We start from the raw sequence: 21,274 nt of genomic DNA on the forward strand, positions 1-21,274 counted from the left end.
TCTGCAGCCAGCTCAGTGTGAACAGGGGAGGGTCAGGAGAGGGCCTTAGGAGCAAACTGCCAAGCCAGAGCTTGTTCTTGGCCTTTTCTTTCCCCCTCTTCCTAATCGGAGCACAGACACACGGTGAGGCTTCAGCTAGCCTGTAGACCATGGGAACAAGGCTGGCTTCATAGGGGAGGCTTCCTAGACTTTGAAGAAGCCATTTTGCCCCTTCTTTTGCTGTCTCCCATGCAGGAATGCAGAGATGACTGTCGAACACCAGCAATCATGCTGCAAGCACATGGCTGAGTCCCATCCTGGGCTCCCGGAGAACATCAAGCCCACCATATCTCCTCCATCAGCTGCCTGGCTGCACTGTCCTAGATGGGAGGCAAGGAGGGAACACTTCGTATGTCTGGTTTAAGGTGCTGTCCCTTGGGGTTAGAGTTCCCAGCAGCTACACTCAACCTTCTGAGTCTCCCGTTGGGTCAAATGAGGTCATCGGGAGGTGGGCCAAACCAAAGAGGAGGGGCTCTTGTTCGTGAAAGCAAAGTGATTTTCCAGAACCAGGAAGTGGAGGTGCGGAGGTTTCAGGATGTCCCCCCTTGTCACCCATGGGAGCTGCATGGCCCACTTCCTGTAAGGGCCCTGAGAAAGTGACAGTCCGCCCAGTCATTCAAAGAGAGTTTCCTAGGACTAGAGGAGGCTGGGAGACCTGCTCTTTGACACAAAGTCACCCCATCAAGGACAGAGGGTGCTGCTGCTGTGGGGCTATCCTACCTATCTGCACGTGTCCTCTCAACATCAATTCAGTGTGCCAGAGCCTGAAGGCTATGGTGCAGGTGGAAGCCTTGCTGGCCCCAGGAAAGGACGAAGAGCATCATGCCAGGTGACTGTGTCCAATGGGAGCCTTGCAGTTGGGAGTGGGGGGACAGTCACCCTCAGTGCCTCCTTTCTTCATCCATCTGCTCACTCAAAAATGGCCACTGAGCATGTAAGAACTGTTTGGCCACATTAGACATGAGCTGTGATTCCCACTGGGTAGCTATTTCCATCTTCGGAAGCCTAACTCCTGGCAAGTGCTAGGAGTCGGGTGGAGAAGATGCAGATGCTGGAGAGCACAGTCTGAGTGTGCATGCTCGGGCATGGCGTGTGCTGAAATGTGCCCCTTGCCCCTCATTGCCGTGTTAAAGTCCTCAGTACTTCAGAATGTGAGCATGCTTGCACATACGGTCTTTAAAGATGCAACAAAGGTAAATGAGATCTTTAGGAGGGACTCTCATCCAATGTGGACACCTTGATTTTGGACTCCGAACCTTGGGAACTGCCAAGTATGTGTCCCTATCAGAAGAGGGCAACAGACATCAAATGACCATGTAGGGTCATAGCTATCTGAATGCCAAGGAGAGATGCCCCAGAAAGAACCAGCCCTGTGGACACTTGACTTTGGACACCCATCCTCCAGAACTGAGGATGTGTCTGCTCTTTGAGTCCTTTGGTGTGTAGAACTCTGTTACAGCAAACCTGAGCAGGGGCATACAATGGGTGGACGCGGGCTCTTGATGGGAGGATTGGGATGAAGTATGTGTGGGTCAAGGGGCGGGAGCCAGGATTTGGAGCCAAGCAACTACTATGCCTCCAGAGAATATAGCATCCACCCACATCTTGTTAAAGAGGGGGAAGACGAGAGTGTGGGAAGGATCAGGGAGGAAGATTCGGGAAGCGGGAAGGTCCAGCATTACAAAAGCCAAGTGTGGCGTGTGGCTTCTGCTGGGTCTTTATCATTGAGTCTTCACCGAGCCTGATCAGACCACCCAAGAAGACTGATTTCCTCTGGAGTTGATATGGCTTTCCTGAGTCTGTGTCCCTTCCTTGTGCCCACTCTTATTTATTTAGGCTCATGGGTTCATAGGTGTCAGCTGATGGTCACTTGGCTTTGTTGATTCTGGGCCAGTGCTGAAGCAAAACATCATGGTGGAACAAAAACCCAGGATTTAACAAAGCTGCTTACCTAACGGTCATAGCCAGGGAAGGGCAGTGGGGGTGAAGGGCATGCTAGGACAAGAGATGCTCTTCACAGGCACGATCCCCATTGGCCCAGTTCCTCCTCCTAGTCCTACTTCCTAAACTGTCAATTCTCTGTATTTGCATATACTATTTGTCCTGTGCTTCTGAGCCTCAGGTTGCAGGCTTACTTGGCCTCAGTGGTTTTGTTTCCCCCTGAATGTGGTGGCTTTGTGATTATCCCTGTGGCTCCCTAGGCTCTGGTCAGAACCAAGTCTCACAACCAGGACTCGTAATGAGATCTGTTCTTTGGAGACATTGAGGTTATCCCTGGTCCATGTCATCAACCATGCAGCTGGACCCTCCCCTCTCTACCTGAGGCCAATAGTGTCACACAAACCAGTTTCTAGCCTCAGCAGCATTGATAGAGGGAGCCACCCTGTTCATTGCTGGCTGCTGAGAAGCATCCCAGGCCTCTGCCAACTAGATGTTAACAGCAGGCTCCCTGCCAACTATGGTGTCCACAGCATTTCCAATCCTTGTATTATGTCCCATAGGGTCAGTTCCTGCCTGCCTGTTGATAGCTGATGGTCTAGAGCCACAGTGCCCATGATGGTTCATCATCACTGTCAACTGGGCTAGATTTAGAGTCGCCTAGGAGACACACCTGTGCGCATGTCTGTGAAGGCATTCCCAGAGAGGATGAACAGAGGAATGATGACCCACCTTGAGTGTGGGTGGCACCAACTACCCCGTGGACCAAGGTCCCAGACCGAATAAAAAGGCCAGCAAGAGAAAGGGAGCTGAGCTCTGTTCATCTCTCTCTGCTTCCTGACTGTGGATGCAACATGGCTTCTCCTTACTACCACCACGGCTTCTCCAAAATGGCGGACTGTGTCTCCTTGAGCAACGAACCTTTCCTTAAGTTGCTTTTTGTCAGAGATTAGTCCCAGCAGAGAGAAAAGTAACAAATGCTACACTGAACAGCTTTTATTTCTGAGGAGCATAGATGAGCCTGGGAAGCCCGGGTCAGTCTCCCCACCAACCTTGTGCTTGTTTCCTCCTTGAAGTAGTAACAGGGCAGTCTTCCTGTGCAGGGCTGTGGACCATCCTACTTCCATCTTTATGGTTTTCCTTTCTTCTCTGTGTTGATGAACATGGAGCAAAAGGTGCACATGTATGCACAAATATCCTGTTCCAAATAACCGGGACTATCCTTTACCTTCTGTCCCTCATCAGTGATGTCGTTCCTGTCACAATGACGCCCTAGCTCTAGGACTTTAGTAGCCTCTGCTGTCAACTTTGCTCAGTTGACAGCTTCTCCTTTGGGTTGCATGAATTATTATGAAACCCAGACCAGCATTTCACTTGAACTGACTTTTTTCTTGATTCTGAAACTTGATGCCAGCATCTTTGAGAATTCGTGGCATCCTCTACCATGGTTCCTGGAGTGGTTGGAATACAGTGGAAGTTATAGAGTCATGAATCTTCTGTGGATGGCTACAGTGTTACAGGTCAGTGACTTTTTTAGAGATGAAATAACTTGAATCTGTTGTCTGTATGCTAAAGTCTAGGTGACTATCCAACTCATTGACTTACAGTCCCCCATAGTAAGGCAAAGTGATGTCTTGATTGCCTGAGGGTGGGCAGGTTTGCTCCTGTTGTCCCCAACCTAACTGGTAGTGCCTCCATTTTCTCTTCAAAGTGCCTTGGTTTTGATAGTAAAAATATGTGGCCACCCAAGGAAAGGCTACCATGTCCACTCCCCTTATTTCACTAAATGTAAGACATTGAACAAATGATACCTTCCCTTTACTGGCCTAAAACATAACTAACCCAAACTCCAGTGAACACTCCTTGGGCCAGTGTGTGCTGATGCAGATCCTTAGTGGCATGGCATTTCTTAGACACCAGTGACCTTGCACACTTTGCAGAGGTTCAGTAGATAGAGACAAAACAAGCAGGTGCGCACGGAGAGCCCTTCATGTTGCCCGTGTTTTGGAAGAACTAGTGTTTTAGCCTATGAGATCTGATAATGGTTGTTATAACTTAGCAAAATGCCTTGAGTGGGCCCAGCTGGCTCATTATAGTGACCCCATCCCTGTGGCTCACATTCATGCCCATTTGATCACTGGGATGACCAGATGTGCCTGTCACCCAGAAGGAAACCCTCCTTGAGTTCATTGCAGAGTTGACCGGGCTGGAGCGGATGCATGGCAGCTCAGCCTCCGTCTCCCGAAGGCAGCATCACCAGGAATTCTCACAGGTTGCTCTTTCTCCCATCACATTTCTACTGAGCGGAATGCTGGGGTGCAGGTCACAGTTCACCCCCTTCCTCCTGGCAACCATGGATCTACACTGAGACATTTTTGTAAAACAGAGATTGTTTTGTCTTCAGAGAGGTTGGATTTGATTATTCCAGCCTCCTATCATTCTCCTTGGTTGTGGTCAACAAAAACCAGTATGGCTGACTCAATTTGAAAGAGTCATGGGAACCCTCAGAGGGAAACTGGATGTCAGCTGCTGGAGGGAAAAACAGGTGAGAGCTTTCCCAATATCTGAGAAAAGCAACTCAAGGAAGGGGGAGGGGGTTTATTTGGACTCATAGTTTGAGGACACTGTCCATCATTGCAAGAAGTCAAAAGGGAAAGGAGCTGGAAGCCACTGGTCACATTGTCTCCACAGTCAAGAAGGAGAGAACATTCAACACTCCGTTTGCCTTTTCCTTTTTATTCAGCCCCGAGCCCTGGCCTGTGGAAGAGTGCCACCCACATTTAGAATGGAATTTCCCACCTTAATAAACTCTGTCTAGAAACTCCCTCACAAGCATGCCTAAAGGTTGTTTCCATGATGATTCTAACCCCATCAAGCAAATAATCAAGATTTCCCATCATACCATCCCAGGTACTCTCCTCCTGTTTCTCTGCCAGCTCTCCTTGGGCTGGTGGCCCACATCTCCCTTTCTCTTTTCACTTAGTGCTCCTGCTTGTTGTCACCTGGGCTGTGGCCACTGCAAGGGCTGAAGTCAAATGGAGACCCTCGGGACTTGAAGGTTCCCCATGAACACACGGCCATATTGTGCTGTCCTCACAGCCATCCTGAGGGCCGAGGGCCAGAAGCCGTTTGTGTAAGTGCACAAAGCTAATTATTCTCTCTGCAGATGGTGAACCCCTGTAATCTTCTTGGGCTTGTCATAATCCAGCCTTTCTGGAAGCTGCTGAGGTGGTGAGGCCCCATGTGAGAGGGCCAGTGACTGGGCAGAGAGTTCCAGAAGCCACAGAAGAACACCCTGAGGCATGTCCAGAGGGTCCATCAAAAGGCCCACAGCAGCTACTGGGAGAGAAGCACCATCCACCTCAGCCTGACCTTGATTGGCTGTTCCCTGGGCTCAGAGAGCCGAGCCATGCCCAAGCGCTCCCCTGAAGACGGTGAGTGCCTGCCTAGCTACCTGTAACCAGTGAGGTGAGGCACTGGGGGTGGGGAATAGGAGGACCGACTCTGGGAAGTCCTCGAAAATGGGGAGGCTTTTCTGCTGCAGCTGCTGGTGGTGATGCAAGGCTCCACTGCCTCCCCGCAGCCTGCTGAGCTGGGAGCAGATCATGTTGAAACATGGTGCTGTCACAGCAGCCGAGTTTCAGGTTCCTGCAGATTGATTTATGGGTGTCAAGGCTGCAGCCTGTCCGGTCCTTCCATCTGGACCTTTGAGGGGAACGATGCAGTTGCTAAAGCCAGCAAGAGGGAAATTCCTTCCCAGGATATTTAGGGTCCCACGGTGGAAGGAGAGGTGTCAGCTGGCCCTGCAGGGGTGAAGATATCCAGGGAGGAGGGGCTGGCTTCTAGGGAAGGGTCCAGTTTGCTTCTAGAAGACCTAGACCTCAAGCAGAGAGTGTCAAAACCAGGGTCTTGGGGAGCTGGTGCTAGGGCTCTGTAGTAGATAGTTTTCCTAGCATATGAAATGCCCTAGACTCCATCTCTAACAGGGCAAAGAAAAAAAAAAGGGCCTCGAGGACCCTGAGTATGACCTATGGAATTTTCTAGACTAGCCTCAGGGTTAGCATCCTTGTTCATTTCTACAGGAAGTAACCAAGATGCAGAGAAACTGAGTACTGGAAGGACCCCAGAGCCAAACAGGATGTTCGTCCCAGTCAGAGACTCCTCGGGAGGGTGGGGACAGTGCCGCTGCCCTGGCCCAGGTTCAGTGATGTGGAAGCCAAGGTTGGGGCAGTAGGTGCCCTGAAGGTCCCAAGGCCTGTGAGTGAGGGTTCATGCTGAGTCTGGGTTCCTCAGACCAGCTCCAGCATCGTCATCACTGTGCCCATACCTCAGCTTTGACTTTCCCACGGGGCCACACCCTGTATCCCTCTCACGGAGCCCTGAAAGCTCCCTCCATGGAGGGGAAGTCCCCACCCTCCCCAACTGCTCCACAGTGACAAGGAGAGAAGAGGGGGGAGGTGAGAGGCATTAGCCACTGCCTCCTCCTCCTGACACAACCCTGGGGAAGATTGCAGCCCAGCCCTCAGGAAGGTGCAGGCCTACAGACAGTGGAGACTCCGCCCCCACTGCCCGCAGGAGTGGGATTGAATCTTAGTTACCCTCTTAGTGACAGAGACTTGTAAAAATCCTCTTACAAGTCAGAGTGACCTCAGACAGGCCGTTGTCTTAACCCACAAGACAGGAGAAGAGCTGTCGGCCATTCTCAGCGCCTCAGTACCTGTGTGGGGGGGGGGGGGGGGAGACAGAGACAGAGAGGCAGAGACAGCCAGACACAAAGAGAGATAGGTGTGCACACGTGGGTGTACATCCAGGCGATCGTACAGGCATGGGTGTGCATGTTTGTGCATGTGTTGGTGCGCTTGTGTGTGAGTGAGCATGTTTAAGAGGAAAAGCTGGTGTGGCAGGGGACCCCTGGCCTTTCAGTCACCGGTGGGACCCTGCTTTGGCCGATCAGGTAGTGCTCTGTCCTGAACTTTGGTCTACCTGGCGGAGAATGAGGAGTGGACTGAAGGAGGAGGCCATGTACCTTCCATCGCCATGGCCCAGTCCTTAGAACCTTTCCCTGAAAAAACCCACTTTCCAATCCTTTAATCATCGTGGCTGTTTTCCTCTGAACTTCTTCCAAGAGACCTGTGTCACTCCATAAGTATGTCACATAAATTAGTCAGTAAATCAGTCTGTCAGCAGGAGTTCTTAAGCAAGCACCCTGCGGCTTGCGGGAGATGCCCGGCTGATACAGCTCAACCGCTCTGCAACCGAGAGGGCTTTCACCTTGCCTCAGACCTGGGGTTCATTTGGCCAGCCATGGCCTGGGGCCTTGGGGACTCGTGGGGAGGACATCGATCCTTTTTTAATGGCACCCTTCCCCAAAGATCAGGGCCTTCACCCAGCATCTCTGAGAACATGGCATGTAGACATCAGGTGGGCACCAGCTGGGTTCAGAGGTTGGCTAGGCACTGTGAGCGCAGGGACAATGAGTGGGAAGTCCCTGGCCACCAGAGCGAAAGGCAGGTGCGTCAAGAGACTGCAGAAGCAATAAGGATAATGATCCCTCCTGGTCAGGAGCCAGCCAAGGCCAAGGTTGCAGACAGAACATCGGCATTGCTATGTGGGCTGCTTTGCAGGACTCAATTTCCTGATACAGTCGGATGAATACAAAGTGGGGTGGCTCAAAGAACCCAGAACCTGGAGGAAAGCAAACTTGTATTTTAATCAACAGCCACAGGCACCTTGAGCAATCCGTTTCATCTTTCAGCTAGATCTTCTAAGGCATTAGGGGAAGAGGGTCCCACTAGGAAGCTGAGATAGCGTCACTTACCTGGGTGTCTGACACAGAGCAGGTGACAATAGACATCTCCTCCCACTACCCCCACCCTGGTCTTTCCACTCTGACACTGTGACCCAGTTTCTCGGTGCTCTGCAGCTCCTATGGGTGAGATTGATCCTGACTACCACACTGTGAGCTGGGGTGCTGTGCTCCATGAGTGAGAGTCGCTGTCTAAGTTGGCAACGTCCCCTCTAGGCTCATGACTGATCTCCGGCTGCTCTCTAGTTGGTGGCTGTGTTTTGAAAGTCATGGTACCTTCAGTAGGCAGGGTCTAGTTGATGGAAGCGGGTCACCGGGGATGGGCCTTTGAAAGTTATGGTGTGGCCCACCTCTGGTGCCTTCCCTGCTTCCTGGGCCACTGCTGTGTGCACTCTCTACCCAGCACACACACCCCTACCACCACGGACAGGCCTCCTCCTGGGGCCATGCTTTCTCCACCGTGGCCACGATGAACAAAAGTCTCTCCGAAATGGGAGACAAAGACATCCTTCCAGTCCCTTCTGCCAGGTGTTTGTGTTGCAACAAGACATAAGCAACAACGTGAATCACCTATGTGGCCTGCACAGGACTGTTGTCCTCGCTTTTAGATCAAAGACATTTCCTTTAACCTTAAAAGCAATTTCATTTCGCACGGTCCCCTGCTTGGGGACCAAACGGTCTAGGCTTGGCAGTGTGACTGAACTTTTTGTTTTTTTGTTTTTTGTGTTTTTCTCTGTGGCTGGGAACACTGTTTGGGTTTAACATCTGTTTGCAGTACTGGGAAATATTCAGTCTTGGTCATGACCTACAACTAACTTGGTGAGGACTAGTTAGGAGAAAACAGTTGGCAAAGCCAAGCTTCTCAAGCTTTACTTACATCTTTACATCACTCTCAACTGGAGGTTGGAATCAAAAGCACCCCACTGGGCTCCACACACCACCCTCACCCTAGAGCGGGGACCCTCAACTGCTGGGTCACATTTCCTTTGAGATCAAACAACCTTTTCATAGGGGTCGCTTAAGACCATCGGAAAACACAGATATTAACGTTATGATTCATAACAGTAGCAAAATTACAGCTATGAAGCAGCAATGAAATATTTTTATGGTTGGGGGGTCAGCACATGAGGAATTGTATTGAAGGGTCGCAGCCTTAGGGAAGGTTGAGAACCACTGCCCTAGAACCTCTGACCCAGGAAGTCTGAGCTCTGTGTTAATTTGTGCCTCTAAGAAGCCCCTCCCCAGGGGGAGGCCCTGAGGCTCTGGGTTCAAGGGCTGAGAAGCCCAGATGTCCTCTCTCTGGGTGCACTGGCACTTACTCAGCTAATCGAGCAGAGCCTTCCTTGCTACAAACGTCCATCCTTTAGACTAGACAGTTCTTTCCAGGTAATAACTACACACATTCACAAAGTACTCTGTAAACTATGAAATGTCAAATAACCATTAACAGCTTGACGTCTAATTCAGCTTCACCTGCCTTATGAAATGAGGATGCTGAGTTATTTTTGTAAAGATTAAGTAAATTATTCTATATAAAAGCGTATTGTGAAACACAAAGAGCTACCAAATCTTGTTCTTTTAACTTCCCTAATCCTCCATTTCCTCACCCGTATTGTGACAGGGTGTCCCGTGAGCCATCCTGTGTGCCAGCCTCAGTCACAGGACACCTAGTTCCTATGGATGTGGATAATGCAAGACTGCACTGCATCTTCTGTGGATGCTCTGAGTCATGTTGACTCCCTAGGTCAAAGCTGCATTGGAGCCCACGGTTACCAGTTAGGGTGTTCCCGGCCATATGATGAAGGGCTCCATGCTAGAAGAGAATTTAAGGACATGGGACTTCTTGACTCATCTAACAAACATTCCAGAGGTGTGGTTGACTAACTCAGTCGTTGATAAAGACTCTGAAATCTTGACTTTCTCCCCATGGTTACATTGTGGTTGCAGTTGCACCAGGCATCATACACACATACAGGACAACATCCAAAAGCAAGATGAGTGCCCTACTAGTATCCTTTTCATGGATGAGAAACCTTTTTCGGAATCTTCTCATTGGCTAGGGTTCTGTCACATACCCTAAAACAGGGGAATGGAATAAACACAATTGGCTTGGGCTATGTATTGTATATTCAGTCCCTGGGTAAAAAGAGACCCAGGAACTATGGGATGCTCCAGAAAACTTGTGTGGAAACAAGAATCAGTGCAGAAAGGACTAAGGAGAAGGGGCCGCCTGTCTATCCACCCTCCAGTCCCCCTCAGCATTTCTCTGCTGGTGATCATTCCACACATCCCAAGCTCTTCTTGGCTCAGAAAGCACAGCCAGAGAGGGACTTGGCAGGTTCTCCCCAGCTACCTTCCTTGAGGTTGCTGAGCTCCCTGGCAGCCAGGGCCAGCAAATCACAGTAAAGCAGTCATCTTGTTGGAGGGGCAGGGCAGGTCCCTGTGGGTCAGGACAGATCAATAAGTCACAGCCTACTGAACTTATTGGCCATGGTGTCTCTCTGGTGAAGTCCTGGGCCTGGGAAAGCGCATGAGCATCACTGTGTCACTACAGGAAGTATACCTGCTTCCTCTTAGGTCCATCACTTCTTGGGTAGCTACAGTTGGCTCATTATGTAGGCGAGGCTGGCTGCTGAGTCTCAAGGTCCTCCTGTCTCTGCCTTCCCAGGGCTGGGATTATAACTACACATGACCATACTCAGTCTTTTAAATTTTTATTTATTTTAATATTTTAAACAAAGGTTCTAGGGATTGAACTCAGGTCATCACACTTATAAGGCAAGCACTTTACACATTAAGCCATCTTCACAGCTCACAGTGAGCTGGATTTTGCTGGCATTTTGAGAAGGCCGGGCAAGTAGCTGGTCTGATTTCATTCTTCTTCCTTCAGAGCCTTGTGAATCCTCAGGGAGTGGATCAGGGTTTCCTGAAGAAGAGAACTCACCAACAAGCCTTTCATCCCTGTCTGGGCTCAGGAACAGCCAGGCAGCCATGTGAGGAGGCAGGGACAGGGAGTAGAGATGGCATTTCCCATGGCATTGGACCTTTAGGCCTGGAGTGTGGGTCCCTGGCACCAATCCCTTTCGGCTTCTGAGAAGATGCGTGGGAAAGCCGTGAGCCTGAGAGCATTGGAGCAGCTGAAGGAAGGGGTGTGCAGAAGTGGGGGGGGGTAGATGTGAGGAAGTAGATGCTGGGAGGGTGGACACTGTGCCCTACCCCTCAGGTGTGTGCTGACTGTTATTGCTTAGTAAAGGTGTCCGATCCAGCTGAGTGCCCAGCTGGAATCTCACAGCAAGCAGTGGGGGCCAAGACCTCTAAGACCAACCCTACCTCTTCACTCTGCTCATTTGAGGCAAAGATGTGAAGACCACGCCACAGGGACAGAGAACCCAGGACCTTGGAAGGCACATTCCCAGGCCTGACTCACGGTTCTTTGTGATGAGAGTTTTAAAATCCCAGAACCATGCATCAGACTTGTGCTGGCCTGGGATCCATATTACCTAGAGATTCAGAGCTGCGATTGTCAAATGGGTGTAACACTTGGGGCTAGGTGTGGTGGTGAACTCAGGAGGTAGAGACAGATGGATCACTGTGAGTTTGAGACTAGCTTGGTCTATATAGTAAGTTCCAGACTAGCCGGGGATACACAGTAAGACCACTGTCTCAATAAAATAAAAGGGCCCGTGGACCTGCACTGAAAAATAATCGCAGAAGTAAAAAGCAGAAAATACAAGGGTTTGAGAGGATGTGGAGAACCCAGAAGCCTTGAGCACTGTGGGTCGGACTGTAAAATGGTATGGCCACTGGCCATTGCTAGATATGCACCCCCAAAAGACTGAAATCAGGGTCCTGGACAGATGGCCAGCACACCATGTTCACAGCAACACTGTCTATTAAGGGACCAGTGGAGAACAAACTATGAGCTGTCCATACAGTAGAGCATCACATAAAAAGATCTTGACACGTTACAGAGTGGATGAACACTAAAGACTTGAAAGAAGCTGGTCACAAAGGGCAGATGCTGTGTCCATGTATAAGAAGTCCATAGAGTGATCAAACTCATAGGGACAGAGAGGAGAGTGCAGACTGTGTTTCAGCTGGCTTTTTGCTATTGTGGCCCAAATACCTAACAGACAGTTTAAGTTGGCAGGTGGGGGGAGTTTTGTTTTGATGTAAGGTTTTGGGGCTTCTGTCCTGGGTCACTTAGCCTTGTCAACTTGGGCAGAGCATCATAGTGGCAGGAGCTGGGGGAGAGATGCTTCCCGGGGACTGAGTTCCAGCCTGGGATTGTGAGAACGTCCTTGAGATGAAGGCATTTGTTTCACAGCCACATGGCTGGACTTAAGGCCACTGGGATACACACTTTAAATATTTGTCTGACTCAGTCAGTGTTGTGTTCGGGCACATGTGCCATGGCACACTTGTGGGGGCCAGAGAACCAGTGTTGTGAAGTCACTTCTCTCCTTCCGTCTTCTCATGGGTTTCAGGATTGAACTCAGGGTGCCAGGCTTTTGCAGCAAGCGTCTTTATCCTGCTGATCTGTCTCCCCGGCCCCTGGAAGGTGAACTTTAAAACAGTGCAGATGGGTACTCTTTACCACCACTCAAAGGAAACACACACACACACACACACACACACACACACACACACACACACACACACGACACACACGCACGCACGCACGCACGCACACGGAGTACAGCAAGAGTACAGGTTCTCAGCTGTCACACGTAGGTTCTGGGCAGTCAGCTGAGGAGGAGGTTTGAGGGCCATGGCTTCTTAGGTGTCCTGGTCACAAAACCCTGTAGAGGGAGTTTAATGAGAAGGGGGGCAGAGGGAGGAGCCAGCCATCATGGAGAGTGCATGGACATCGAACCAGTTTTGCAGGGCTTTCTGAAGGGAGAACAGCACCATGTCTCTGTTCTTTGCAGCTCCTGGGGACTGCCTGTGGATGGGGGACAGTCTATGGGTGTTTATTGTCTTGTAAGGGGAGATCCAGGGTCAGGCTCCCCAGCTGGAGGAATCTCCCAGGCTAAGGCTTCTCCTTGAGAAGACTGTGATGGTTTGAATAAGAATGACTCCCATAGACTCCTATATTTGAATGCTTAGTAGTTAGGGAGTGGCACCTTTTGAGAAGGACAAGGAGGTGTGGCCTTGTTAGAGGAAGTATGTCACTGGCAGCAGGCTTTGAGGTTTCAAAAGTCCAGGCAGGCCCAGTCTCTCTTATTTCTCTGCTTGTGGATCAGGATGTAGAACTTTCAGCTACTTCTCCAGCAGCGTGCCTGCACGCCACCATGCTCTCTGCCATGGTGATGATGGACTAAGCCTCTGAAACTGTTAGCGAGCCCCCAGTTAAATGTTTTATGTTAGGAGAGTTGCCTTGGTCAGTGTGTCTCTTCACAGCAATAGAACAGTGACTGAGACGAAGATGGAAGACCTGTACCCAGTGACGTCCAGCAGGCTTCTGAGTGCCACTGCCTTACCCTGTGCTTCACTTTCTGAGCAAGCAGAACTATTCCTGTTCCATACGGAAGCCACCTGTCCAAATCCCCAGGCCCAGAAATGGACAAGCCAGCTTAGGGCCACCCTACCTGTCTGTGAGTCCCCATAGGCCACTTTAGATGTGACAAGAGGCACCAGTCTTTCCTACCATGGCACTTCTTAGGAGCATGGAGTCCAAGGCCAATGGGATGTGCCTTCTTTGCCCTTGAATAAATATTTTTCATAGGGACATGGAATTCTCTGGGTTTCCAGGGCCTGTGTCAGCTCTCTTCTGGGTTCATCCTCCCAAGGGGCCTGGTAAGACATGCAGAGATTCACCCATGGGTGCTGTAATGTCTTCTGGATGGTCATTCTCAGCCATCACTGTTTTCTGTAGTTCCATGTGAGAAATCGGGGTCTATGGCCAGGTCTGTACCTCCCAAGGGCAGGGCTGTTTCAGCATGGAGAACAGCTCAGAGAACGAGCTGCCTGCTATGTGCTCTGGGGACGGTAGCTGTAGGAAGGTGGTGGCCCTCCAATGACATGGCAGGCCTCGAAGACGGTTTCCTCAGACCTGCCTGATCCAGCTCCTCACTGGACCTCACCGCCCTGGGGGAGATTAGAATGAAGGACTGCTGTCGGGGTCTCTGTCTCCAGTGCTTGGCATCTTCTTCACGGAACATAAGGAGCACACACAAATACCCAAGTAACAAGGAGCTGTATTCAGTGCCAAAGTGGAAACACAGGTTAGATACACTGCAAGAGAGCAGCGGGCCCAGAGCCAGCATGCAGCTCTAGAAGCCATGGTCACTGCCCAGGGCTTCCTTTCTTGGGTCTAGGAAATGGAGTTAAGTTGCTAGGGGCAGTGTGGATGTTTTTCTGTTTTAATTGATGGGCTTAGGTTATGCAAGCTTTTTTATTGACTGTGCATATCCTTTCCCATAATGCATCTGATTTTAATCATATGCACGCCCAGTCATGCATAGGTATAAGATAGCAAACAGGGAATTCCTCCTAAAAGTTCACTCAGAGGACACAATTTGCCCTGCTGCACATGTACCCAAACCTAGTCTCTGGGGCACTGTCTCACTATCCCTACTTTCAGGATGTGTTTCGGGATGTGTCTGGCCACGAAAGAGGAGTCACTAACGGTTGCTAGGCAGCTAGAAGTCAGAGTGTCTCGACTGCTGCATGGAGAGGGGTGTGTGCAGTTTGACGTAGGTGGAGTCCTACACTGCTAAGTGTTGTTAACAAAGGTATATGTGTTAAATAGCTCACACCAAGTGATGTTCCAGGTTGTTGAACTCTCTGTAGGCTTGCCTGTCTCCGGACTCCTGAGTAAAACTAGAGTGATGAGCCAGGCAGCGATTGCACAGGCCTAGGCAGAGGCAGGTGGATCTCTATGAGTTCCAGGCCAGCCTGGTTTACAGAGTGAGTTCCAGGACAGCCAGGTCTACCCAGAGAGGGAAGAAAAAAAAAAACCAACCCTAGAGTGATGGTTGCATGCTCCCTGAATAGAACTCGGGCCCATCAAGATAAAAGGGACAGGAAGCAGAGCACACTTCCCCAAAGCAGAATTGGGATGCATGCTCTCGGCACCTGAAAAGACATTCTCACATCCCAAGCCACGCCCTGGCTACATGCCCCCTGTTGACAGATGTTGGAAGGTTCTGTTCCCTTCTACTCCCGATCTTGCTCCACTTACCCCAGGCCACTCTGCCAGCATGATACAGGCTGCACCCAGTTTTATTGCTCTGGCCTTATGAATCAGTTTCTCATACATTCTGGTGGCTTCCATCTTCTGAATTTCCATGGATCTATCAACGCCTTTTCTTGGACGTAGCTTGGATGGCTTACTAGACACCACCACCTGCCTGAGTGAGGCGAGCCTGCAAAGCCCCAGGCAAGGAAGGCACATTTTCTTAGCTCCCACATCAGGCTGTTGGCTGCACCAGGCCCTTCTCTTGGAGACTGTTTTCATCATGCAGGCAGGCATGGCCTCATTCCAACTCTTCCCAGGATCTCTGGTACCCGGTGAAAGAGAAAGAAAAAAAGACAGTGTCATCTTTCTCCTCCCTCCTTCCCTCTTCCTCCTCCCTCCTTCCTTCTTCCCCTCTTCCTCTCTTCCTCCTCCCTCCTTCCCTCTTCCTCTCTTCCTCCTCCCTCCTTCCCTCTTCCTCTCTTCCTCCTCTCTCTTCCTCTCTTCCTCCACCCTCTTCCTCTCTTCCTCCTCCCTCTTCCTCTCTTCCTCCTCCCTCCTTCTCTCTTTCTCTCTTCCTCCTCTCTTCTTTCTCCTTCATCTTCCCCTCTTCCCTCCTCCTCTCCTCTCCCTCCTCCTTCTCTTCCCCCTCTTCCTCTCACCTGAGTCCTCCTGCCTTGTTTTCATCATCCTCTTAATCATGAATGCTCTCCTTCCTTTCTGTGACACATCCCAAATCTTCAAGTCACTGGTGGAATCCTGGCCATCCAGGAGAGCAGGTGCCCTATAGATGATCAGCAGGAGAGAAGCCTACAGACCAGCATCACTGCGCACCATGCCTTTCAAAGAAGTGGAACCCAAAATTTGTCCTGGCTTGTCTAATTCAAAGCCTTTGTGGGTCTAAGAAGAAGCAAAACCCTCCCCTCCGGCCTTCAGAGAGTTCTTTTTTCCCTTTGGAAATTGGTCGTTTTGCCATGGTCTGCTCTGCCTCCTGAAATCCCCTGCTTGCTCTTCCCTTTTGTTGGAAGTAGCTACTTCAGGTTTCCCAAACACACAGAGAATTCTGTGCAACCCAAATGCAGGTGGGCAACTTGAAGGCACAATCTCACTGCCAAAGAGGCACCATTTTATATTTTAAACTGAACTTGTAAACTGAGTGAGTTAAGCTGGGGAGATGGCTTAGTCCATACAGTGCTTGCCTTGAAAACAAAGACCTGAATTTGATCCCCAAACCCATCTGGAAACGCCAGGTGTGGTGGCATGCACTTGTGATCTCAGTGCTGGGGAGGCAGAGACAGGAGGATTCCTGAGGCTCATTGACCAGCCACTCGGCTCCTCAGAGTCCCAGGTCCCCATGAGAGATCTCCTCTCAAAATTAAGGTGAAAGTATTTCTGAGGGACAACACTTGAGGTTGCTCTCTGGCCTCGACATGCATACACAGACACGTGCACACACCCCCTTCATGTGTGCCCGCCTGAATACATGTATGCAAATAACAAACTGCTATTTACCAAAACACCACTAAAAGGTCCCCGAGACAGTTCTGTAGGAAAGCACCTAACATCTCAGTTGCTTATCTTCCCCCAGAAACATTTCCTAAGAAGCTCCTGGAACCTTTTCTTCTCCTAATCTTATCTGGTGCGGATGCTATTCCCTCTGATTTTCCTTCACTTCCGACTTCCCAGCCAGTTTTGATCTGCTGAGCTGTGGGTGTCTAGTGAGAATAAATGTGGGCTTTCTTTGCTCTTCCAGTCCTTCAAATCCACCCCTTAACTTTTAAGCACAATTAAAATCCAATCAACCAATTCCCAGTCCCTCTGTGGGAGCTGGGGATGCTTTGGGACCTAGCAGGGGAACTTGGACAGAGAGAATGGATGTCCCAGTTAGGGCTGGCTCTAAGGCATGTCATGTAAAATCAACTCTCAGTGGATCGGGGCAATCTGAGGCTACTGTGTTATCTCTGAGGCCATTGACACTGGAATTCCTTCTGTCTTTTATCTTTAGGACTGGATTCCCTTGTGGTTACAAAATTGTTTCAGGAGCGCCAGCCATTGTATGCACTTTCCAGGTACCTGGAAGGAGCAAGGGGAAGAGGGAGAAGCAACCTTTAAAGGGGTTTCCTAGAAACCCGTCCAAATGACTTCACCTAAAACCCCTCGGCTCACGCCACCTGGAAAGGAATGTTGAAGTGTTTTATGAACTGAGAATACTTAATGCAGCGTCATAGGCATGAGTTTAATAGTGAATTTGCAAACCAGGACAGAATGGATGATTTTGATCTCTGTCATCTTTGGAGTTTTTGTTAAAACGTTGCTTTTAAAGAATTATGCCTTTTATTGTACATAATTGCTGATTTGTATGCAAGTGTGACAAATAACGCAGATGAATTGCTCATGTTTTCAGCCAGGTTCCCACCATACACCCACACCCACCTCTGCACACTGCTTGTGACAACACCACCAAGACACTGACCTTATCCAATGAAGACAGAGACACTGATGTCCCAAGGTCATCCCAGGAAGCCTGTGGGTGCCCTTCAGCAGCCACGCCATACCCACTTCCCTCCGTTTGAGGCTGCCTTAGCTCCCAGCAAGCACAAGAGTCTCCTCCTTGTGTGAGATTTTTGTCATTTCCAGATTCTGTGTAAGTGGAGTCAGAGCGTGCTGTGTTCTTTTTCCTGGCTGACTTATATTCCAAGGCGCGGACATCCTGTCATTGCTACAGGTGTCATTCTGAGAGACATCTGGCTGTTTCCAGATGACATGGTGGTGCTAGCCTATAACCCTAGCATCCTCGAGGATCACTGTGAGTCTTAGCTGCATAGAAAATTCCGGGTCTGTCTGGGCTGCAGAATGAGATCTTGTCTCAACAACAAAATGTATTGTGTGTGTGTGTGTGTGTGTGTGTGTGTGTGTGTGTGTGTGTGTATGTATGATGTGAGTATGAGGATACATGTATGTGTACATGTGGAGGTCAGGGACAGTTTTGTAGAGTTGGTTCTCTCCATCCACCTTTACAGGCATTTTGAAGATCTAACTCCAGCCTCCAGATTTTCACGGCAAGCACCTGTACCTGCTGAGCCAGCTCCGGTCTCCTCCCCATTTGTTTTTAAAGCTGCTGTGAACATAGGCTCACAGGCTGTCAGGGGAGTCAGAGTTTTAATTCCCAGGGATAAGCATTCAGAGGCAGTTAGCCCAGGCATTAGTCTATGTTACCCTATGGCAAATTAAGATAAATAAGACAGTAAATAACCTGTAAGTAATTGCCATAGTAAAAGGCACAGTAAACACTGTGGTGCCTCTCCTTACATCTTTGAGTGTGAATCTCTATTTTTTTAAAATTTCACTTTATGTGCATGAGCACTTTGCCTGCATGCATAAATGCCCACCAGCACCATTGGCTTGCCTGGTACCCACAGAAGCCAAATTGGGGGGCATCAGATTCCCCAGGTACTGGAGTTACAGATGGTTATGAGTCGCCACGTAGGTGCTGAGAACCAAACCTGGGTCCTCCGGAAGAGCAACCAGTGCCCTTAAGTGCTGAGTCTTCTCTCCAGCCCCTGGCATGTGCATCTCTGTTTTGTCGTCTCCTGCAATGTTTATTCCTGTAGACAGCCTGCAATGTTGAACAACCTCGACACCCCAGCAGCTCAGTCCACACAGGTTACTGTCTCAGTGATATGGAGCTGCTGTCCATTCAGGCAGCCCTCGGAGGCAACTGTCCTGTGGGAGAGCACTTGGGTCCAAGTGGCTTTAGCATGGTGGCTCTGTTGTCCTGAGGAACAACCCTCTAAATGATCCTCTGGCCTTTGAATGTACATACAAATACATGCAATATGCATGATTCACTGGTGAGAACTAGTCACATGGCCCCGCCTCACCACAGGCCACATGGCCCTCAACTCTCTCTTTCACAAGAGAGTGTGGGAGGAAGGACGAGTGTGGCCTGGCATGAAAAGGGCCACATCAATGTATCTGCTCCTACTCGTGAGGAAATGTGTCTTAGTTTATAAGATGACATCATAATGCTAATACAGTCCTAATATAGTCTACTTCCCACAAATTCTCCCAAATATAATTATAGAATAATTTATCATATAATAATAATATTAATAACAATAATTCTTGATATATTTGAAAGCTTCTGATGACTCACGAAACAGTGCTATGGTTAAGATGAGAGGGACCAAGTAGTTCCCTTTGCATCACATGCTCTGCTTCCTGGCCAGCATAAGGGCCTGTTAGCTCACCCTCAAATCTAGCCAGTTTCCAAACTTTCTTTCCCGTTATGATGTCCCTATGAAGTAGATCCATTCTGTGTTTGTGCCCATGCACGCTCATAGATGCATGTGCGTGTGCATGGATATGTGTGCATTTCTATGAAGGCCAGAGGTCAACATGGGCTCTTCCTCAGTGGCTCTCTACCTTATATTTTGAGACAGAGTCTCTCACTGAACTAGGGACTTGTCAGTTCAGCCAGGCTGGCTGGCTAGAGAACCCCAGGGATCCACTCGTCTCTGCCTCTCCAGTGCTGGGCTTACAAGAGCTTGCCACCACCCCCCGACATTCTCACTCTAGAGAGTGAACTCAGATCTGCACGCTTGCACAGCAAGTGCTTTACCAAATGAGCCGTCTCCCCGGCTCCTTATCTCATGTTTTATTAAGTAGAAAATCATAGAAACAGTGTAATAAGGGAACACTATGACAAACACAAATCAGGCAGCATCTGTGCACCAGGCCCTAGAAGAAGGAGAGTGCCCCAAGGGCTTTACTCAGGCCACACCCTCCCTTGTGCCAGGAATGCCTTTCGTCCATTCGGCACATTCAACCCATTCCTCTATCATATTTGTGGTGTGAGGGCCTCGTAGCCTAACTATAGTTTAGTCAAGATTTCCCTTTCCCTGAGGTCAGGAAACAGGCTCACGGTAAGATGCTCCAATAACAGGTTTCATTAATAATAATAATTGTAAAACATCAGCAAGAGGAAAAGAGAAAAGAGTTGGGGCAGGTAAATGGGATCAGGAGAAATGTGCATTCCCAGAATCCCTGTAATACGACATCTGGATGTTCTCTCTCTCTCTCTCTCTCTCTCTCTCTCTCTCTCTCTCTCTCTCTCTCTCTCTCTCTCTCTCTCTCTCTCTCTGTGTGTGTGTGTGTGTGTGTGTGTGTGTGTGTGTCCGTCTCTGTCTGTCTGTCTGTCTGTCTCTCTCTGGCCCCTTCTTATTCCCTCTCTTGGACACAAGAACTATCCCATGATGATAGTGTTGTGCATACAATGTCTAGGGTGTGCAGGAGCCCCAGCAGGAGCAACTCAGCTGCTCTCTGGGAGTGGCGAGGGATCTCCAGCTGCCTTAGAGCCTATGCTCATCTGATGAGCCCCACTAATGGGCTTAAGGATATCCTTCTGTTGGGAAGCTCCCTGGTGGCACTCAGTTCAGGGCCCAGCGACTGCGCTCATCACTTAAAACATTATTTTATGTATATGGGTGTTTTCCTGCATGTATGTCTGTATATCACATACATGCAGTGTCTAAGAAAGTCAAGAAAGGCCATCAGACCTTCTGTATCTAGCATTATAGGTATTTGTGAGCCAACTTGTAGGTGGTAGGAACCCAGGTCCCCTAGAAGAGCAGCCAGTGTTCTTAACCTCTGAGCCATCTCTCCAGCCCCACCCCACCCCCCACGACCCCTCACTCTGAGTAGAAATTTTAATCTAATTTTATGAGAAAGAAAAACCAAGGAAGTAGGGATTTGGGAAGATGGCTTAGATGTCCAAGTGTTTGCTATGTAAGCATCCAAACCTGAGTTTGGATTCCTAGCAACCATTAAAAACTAACAAGAAAAAAGAAGAAGAAAAAAAACCAAGTTGAGTATGGCAAGGGTGCAGCTGTAATCCCAGCTCTGGGGAGACGGGGTCAGGAGGATCCCTGGGGCCCCCTGGACAGCTAGTCTATCTGAATGGGATAACTCTAGATTCAGCGGGAAGCCTATCTCAGAAAATATGGAATCTAGGAGAGCAATCCAGAAAGAGCCTCTGGCCACTGCATGCACATGAAGATAGCTGTAGGTGAACACACACACACACCAGCCAAGGTAACAAATTATTGCAATTCTTTAATATTTTTCTTGCATTAAAACTGAATCTCTTGTCCCTGTGCCTAGCTGCCTAGGGAAACGGCTTCCTAATGTCCCATCAGTAGAATTGGCTCAGGGCCTGGACGAGACTCACAAGTGCCTGTGAACACACAGCATGGAATTAACTGTGCCCTTGCTGGCATGGGTGGGCGAGCTCAGCTAATACCACACATTCA

The 21,274-nt window shown here is 49.5% G+C and overlaps 1 protein-coding gene across 1 annotated transcript in view; it reads left to right on the forward strand.

Moving 5' to 3' along the window:
- The first annotated feature begins 241 nt into the window (after positions 1-241).
- Positions 242-21,274, forward strand: part of Rp1l1 (RP1 like 1) — a 47,670-nt gene continuing 26,637 nt past the window's right edge. Inside the window, exon 1 of the mRNA XM_076545184.1 lies at positions 242-5,411. The gene's annotated coding sequence lies outside the window, so the exon portion shown is untranslated. The remainder of the gene's footprint in view (positions 5,412-21,274) is intronic.

The sequence above is a fragment of the Peromyscus maniculatus genome, chromosome 9 (assembly GCF_049852395.1).
Source record: "Peromyscus maniculatus bairdii isolate BWxNUB_F1_BW_parent chromosome 9, HU_Pman_BW_mat_3.1, whole genome shotgun sequence".
In the NCBI taxonomy this organism is placed as follows: Eukaryota; Metazoa; Chordata; class Mammalia; order Rodentia; family Cricetidae; genus Peromyscus; species Peromyscus maniculatus.